This window comes from Trachurus japonicus, chromosome 16 (assembly GCF_045865225.1).
Source record: "Trachurus japonicus isolate A0001 chromosome 16, Traja_1.0".
NCBI classification, from domain to species: domain Eukaryota; kingdom Metazoa; phylum Chordata; class Actinopteri; order Carangiformes; family Carangidae; genus Trachurus; species Trachurus japonicus.
Genome location: NC_140922.1, coordinates 119711 through 126579, shown reverse-complemented (window position 1 = coordinate 126579; position 6869 = coordinate 119711).

Genomic DNA, 6869 nt, shown 5'->3' with positions numbered 1-6869 from the left:
GCTCCACAGCTCCTCTGTGCTGGGTTCATGTTGCTTTTAACTTTTATGAGTGTCTTTTTACCTTTTCATTTTATCCTTGTTTTAAGTCTCCAGCTGCTTCAGATGAGAGGAACTCATATTTTCTTATTTACAGTTTTTTTTTTTTTTTTTTTTTTCTGGGCAAATTGAATCGTAGGCAACTGGACTTGTATTTGTCTGGGAAGACGTTTCGCCTCTTATCCAAGGGACTTCATCAGTTCGTACGAAACAAGTCTCACTAGTCCGCACTAGTTGGACCTAGCCTCTTATCCAAGGGGTGAAACGTCTTCCCAGACAAATACAAGTCCAGTTGCCTATGATTCAGTTTGCCCAGAAAAGAACAATGACCTGGATGAATGAGAATATCCATAGACATCTTTCTTCGTATTTACAGTTTTTTCAAAATAAATGACAACTGAAAGTTTGATTTGATGAACAACACAGAGGTGGAAAAACATTAAGAGTTCAAACAGAATGAAGTTGTAGTTTTATCTCAAAATAGTAACATAACAACAACATTTGTATCAAAGTCATCATTTTAGCTAAACATTTGTAGTATTTCAAGAAGTCCTAATTGTAGAATAAATGTTTAAAATATTTTGAGAAAAAGTTGTAACTTCATTTCAGGGTGACATTTTTCCTTCCTGCTCTCTGCTCCATGACTAACTTTGGCTTGAAGCCTCAGTGTGAGAGGAGCAGAAGACCACAGGTGTGTTTGTGTATTTACTGACAGCTGTCAGACCCCCCCACCCACTCTGCTGTAAGGAGAACCAGGCTTCACAATTAAAACAAGTTGTAGCATATTTCAGCAAAATACTGTCAGAATGTCTCGTCCTGCAGCTTTAATGAAATCACTGTCAGGATAAATACTGAAATATCTTGAGACTTTTTGTAAATGTTTATTCTAATATTGTTTTCTCCTACAGTCAGAACATTATTCTAAATGACATCATCTTTTTCTGAGTTTAATAATTGCCACTTTTCCTTTTAACTATTAATTCTTATCAAATTTTTAATTTTCCCTCCTCAACATTGACCATGTTGATCTGCTGTAATGTTAGTTTGTCGCAGCACCTGAAGCAGCTGAGAGGAGTGAAACGTGCAGTGTTCACCTCCTTTGACCTGGTTGTGAGCTGGAGTGAAATCAGATCCTTTACCGACTCAGGGATGAGGGAAGGTTTTAACGTGAGTGGCCTCTGACCCAGTATCAGTTTTTAAAAAGCTGCTTCAGCAGGATGAATTTGGCTCCATCACCTCCAACAAGTCCGAGCAGCGTCGCAGCTCAGCTCTCAGAATGAACAGAAAGAGAAGATCACTCATGGTGGTTATATTCTTGTGTGCACTCCTGTGGTAGCAAACAGCTGATGATCTCCACCTGTGTGTTACATTATTACTGCTGTCTATTTATTTAAATCTATGCTATTATTATTTTTTGGGTGTCCAAGCAGCAAACTGCTGCTGGGAACCTCATTGTTATTGTTGTCCTAAGAGCCCAAGCACTGATGTGGCCGGGTCCAACCGCTCTACTCCAGCAGGCACTGTCCAGACTGCCCCAGTTCCTGAGTGAGAAAAGCACCACCCTAAATCCCAGTTTAGTTATGTTTATAGCCCCACCTAGTGGCAACAGGAAATGTCTTGTTTTCAATGTTCATGTAAAAATGGCCGACCATGAAATATCAACTCATTTGTTAAGCACACATCTATCTATCTATCTATCTATCTATCTATCTATCTATCTATCTATCTATCTATCTATCTATCTATCTATCTATCTATCTATCTATCTATCTATCTATCTATCTATCTATCTATCTATCTATCTATCTATCTATCTATCTATCTATCTATCTATCTATCTATCTATCTGATTCAAAATAAATCAGCTGTACATCCTACAGAGCTTTTTTTCAGCATATCTGCTGAGTCACTGTAACCTATGGTCACTTCAACGGTCCATTATTTTACATTTTTGAAAATCAATTCACCTCTATATCTCCACAAGTCTTCTTTCTGGTGCTACAAAAACACACAGGCATATTCTGGCCATCTGGGGAAATACTGGCTACAAACCATCCTGCTTCAGTCCTGCTTTAGCAAAGTTTCAATAGCAATTCATACATATGATATCAGAGCTGCTTGGACCCTGGTAATTGCCACAAATGGCTCTCTTTTATTTTTTTTTATGACATTGTGTTGCTGAAGAGACACAACATTTGTTGCTCTTGACAAACACAGTGTGTTGTGATTCCACCTCAGCTGGCTCCTGCTGGTTCAACCTTGTGTTGGGTGTAAATAGCTTGTTGATAAGTAGGGTTCATTTTTTAAAATGTCAACATTTTAAGAATAAACCTGCTGTGTTGACATGTCAATGTCTCGATGGTTAAAAACAAAAAGGGTGTGTTCAGGAAGTATTCAGACAGCTTCTCTGTGGTCACATGTTACATTGCAGCCTTGTGCTAAAATCCTTTGGTTTACACTCAATAAAAGTTTCTGAGTCGATGTCAATGTTTCAGTTGTAAAAAATGAAGCTGCAACATAACATGTGAAGACGTGAAGGGGTCTGAAGACTTTGTGAACTCTGTGCAGAAGAAAATGATCATGACTCGCAGCTTTAAAGGAGCAGGCCAAAATATGAACAAATGAGAGAGACGGGAGAGGAGATACTTCTTTAAGGGCATTGGCAATAAGCTTAACTGTGTGTTGCAGCTGTCTGTGCAGAAATGTTTTCCATTGGTTTCATTTTTTTTTTAACCCAAACAATGGCCATATTATAATGAAAGAGAAAAAACGGAAAAAGCTGTTTGTTTTTGTCTTTGGTCTCTTGTCTGTTTCATGAAAACCAAATGTACATAAAGTTGTAAATATGGTGCTCTCTCTCTCTTTATCTAGAACAGCAGAGTGAACCTCTTGGTGCATAGCTGTAAATGTAATTTAGCCTTATGATAATTAGTAATACTGTATGAGTGTCTCAGCTAAAAAATAAATCTGTGTGAGAAAAATGACATGATTCTCTGTGGTCTTAATCAGCTGTATCCAGGTGAACAACGTGCATGTTTTTCAATGTTTGACATTCAGTGACTCTGAGAGGAAACAGTCAGCTGCAGAAATGTTACTGGACCAAAAACCAACCGAAGAAGCAAAAGAGAGAAAAAAAGAGGATCTGTAACTGACAGGAATATTCAATGTACTATTCTGTAGTTGGTACCTGTTGTCAGATGTTACATATAGCCATGGTAATATCCAAAAATAAAATGTGGAATATTGTCTCATACATGTGGTCTGCTGGGTCTTTCTTCTTAGACCTGAATCAAGCTGGTATCACCTCATCTATCTACTAGAAAATAGTTGTGTCCACCTGATGAATGTTAGTCCAGTGTCTTCTATTAACCTTAACCAGCTCCTGCTAAAGGCCCCAGGTCCAGGAACTGAACTCAGGACCTCCTTGCTGGGAGGTGGGACTGCTAACCACATAGCATAATATGATTAAAAACTGCTGTTTACCTGGGGATGTCTTATTTGTAATATGTCACAGAGAATGTGCAACAGCTTGTGGTCTAATATATCAAATGAATACTTCACCAAATATGTGTGTGATTTTCTATTTCAATTTAAGATTTAATGGATGTCCTGAAGGGTGCAGGTTTAACATCTATTAGACAGGTGGGACCTGAACCAGCTTTAGCCCTACAGTATGTCACCATTTGTATCAAATTTGATACATGAAAAGTTTTTGAGACCTCTACATCCTCACTGTGATTTTTTTCCCCCTGAATAACCTAATGTATACAATCAGATACATGCAATGATCAGATAATCCACCAGGTTGCAGTTATTTATGCACCAGCAGGCCTTCACTTGGGGCATCCATTGGATCCCATCCAGCAGCCATATTGGATGCCATCCAATATGGCTGCTGTCAGTCAGTGACCCATGTGTTTTTAGGGTCCGGGCAGCTAAGCTGCCGGGACACTATTGTATTCCTAGGAATTCTTCTTCTTCTTCTTCTTTCTTTCTTTCTTCTTCTTCCAAGGAAGTCATACTTCCCATGGGTGAAAACTCACCAAACTTTGCACAAAGGTTCAGTCCCATGCCAGATGCACTCAACTCCAAGGACATGTGCCCCCCCCTCCTAGGGGGGGCACAATAAGCGTTTAAATTTAAAAACTTTAAAAAATTCCTACCAAACCAACGGTAGATGCTACAGTGTTGAAACTTCACCACAATGTAGCCTCAATACTGCTGAAACTTTTGTCCACTTAAACTTATTACAAATTATGAAGTCCATCACTGTTTTTTTCAATAACTGTAAAACTTTTAAAATGTATCTCCTCCCACAATTTTTGCTCAATTGTCACCAAACTTGCTACAGAGCATCTCCAGACCGTCCTCCACAAAACTTGTTTCTCGGATTTTTGATTAAGCAAAAATTGAGCCTACAGTGCATGAAAACGTTTGACTGTAAACAGTACTGTAAACATATACCATCAAATTCTTGCTAAATACATTTTCAAACTTCCTGAAAAAAAATGAGAATATTCTGGAGTCATGGTTGATGAAGTTTAGCAAATATCAGAATTTTAATTCAAAAACTGAATTTTTGAGAACATTTTGAATTCTGCTCTCATGGAAACAACTGCAGCCAATGTGAGAGTGGAATTTATAAACATATTTTCTCTTATGAAGCAAAACACGTATCATTAAAAACAAATCACCAACATTTCCATGCTGTCAAGATGCAATTTATGTATTATCAGATTTTTGTTTAGATGACTGAATTATTGACATTTTGACCATTTCATCACAACAGCTGCCCGGGCACTGGCTCACCTGAGTGGATAAATGAAGCTACACAGCAGGTCTCACTACAAGCTTATTAGCTCAGCGAGTTAGGAGCTGGTTCTTGGTGTCAGAGATTGTGAGTTCGAGACCCAACAAGGATGATGATGACAGATCAAGATGTCACATGTCCTCAAGCTGTTTTGCTGTCTAAATGCAATTTATGTATTAACAGATTTTTGTTTAGATACTTTTTGAAATCTGCCTTGACAACAGCTGCCCGGGCACTGACTCACCTGAGTGGATAAATGAAGCTACACAGCAGGTCTCACTAACAGCCAATTAGCTCAGCGAGTTAAGAGCTGGTTCTTGGTGTCAGAGATTGTGAGTTCGAGACCCAGCAAGGGAGATGATGACGATGATGATCCAAATAGCTTGGACTGGACCATGTGCGAAAGCTCTTAACATCTTAGACTCATAGTAGATGTTTGACAAATACATATCATTATTTTACCTCAAAAAACTGATTTTTCTTTTTACTGTGGTTTCAAATCTGCCTACACGACAGTGAATGGCTTACTCAATTTGTGAAGCCACTGTTGAATGCCACTTGTCAAGTAGCTCAGTGCGATAGACAACAGTCTTTGGTTCCCGAGGTTGTGGGTTCAATCCTCAACTAATGCAAATTGAACATTATAAGGTCAACTGTCCTGTCTTCCTATTCTCCTGTTTGTTGCTCAGAATTGCCTAAATTTGCCCAAAAGTAGCCCGGACCCGACCCATCGCTGCGCAGCAGCTATAATCTCTTGAATATTTTTGCCAATTTTGAAAAAGAAAGAAAAACTTAAAAATTGTTACTGAAACTTCAATAGGATTAGTTAATGCATTGATGCAAAGTAAAATTACTTAATATTTCATAACTTATTATTTTATAGTAGAACCGTGTTGAAAATGCGTGTATCGAAATAGATACAGCAGGTAAGTAAGGTACTTTTCTATGCAAATCTGATATTCAAAAAAATGTATACATTTTTTTTTAATTATATATATATATATATTAATTATTATTATTTATTTTTTTTAACATTTTTTGTCAGAAGGTCCAATAAAGGGTCCAATTTCAAAATTTTCTGACAATTATTTCATGGTTCAGGCTTTACAGGGTTAGCATATTAAATGTGCTCAAGCAATGTCTTCAAGCTGTGGCATGTTAAACCAAAATAATGGAGGCTAAACTGCCCTGTACTGTAGACCAGCGAGGCTGGCCCTGCAGGTCACAGACTGGAGGCTGTGATCCAGATCAATGGAGGTGTTGAAAAACAGTCTGTGGTCAGGCATCACACTTTATTCAGAGTTGATATTTCTATGAACATGCCTCTTCACCTCCACTTCATCACACTAGCCAGGCTGTGTCAAGTATGTTTGAGGCTGACAGCAGTAAAACTCCACAAGAGAACAGTCAACAGATATGGCCACACCTTTCATCTTGGTGTTTATAGGTTTACTGAAAACAAAGAGCAGTACTGAGCCATCATTCCTTCCATAAATACTGTTACAGCATATACATGACACAAATACTGATATCAGCATTTCATTTCAAGGCACCAGGGTGTTCATAAGAATTCATGGTTTACAGGTTCAAGTCATTTTCATCAACACTGGAAGAAAGAAAGTGGTTATAGGACTAATACAATACCCAGGTTACACCACACACTGGGAAAATACAACGATAACAAAAACAAAAAAATCACCACAATACCTTGTAAACGGAAGCAAACAAAATCAATAATAATAGTAGATGAAATATTGCGAATTTTTGGTATTTTTCATATCCAGGTAAATCCATGTAGTTTGAACTCCTTCTTAAAGTGTTTGTTTAACATGTGACTTGTTCAGGTTCAGAAATTCAGGATCACATGACCTACAGTATGTCAGAACAGAGGTCGAATGTGATTGATTTCACCCAGGTGTGAATGAGTGACATAATAACAATACATTTTGAGTCAGTAGGTGATTGGTGAAATGTGTTTGCATCATCAGTCAGTGACATACAATTTAAATAAACCCAAACCACA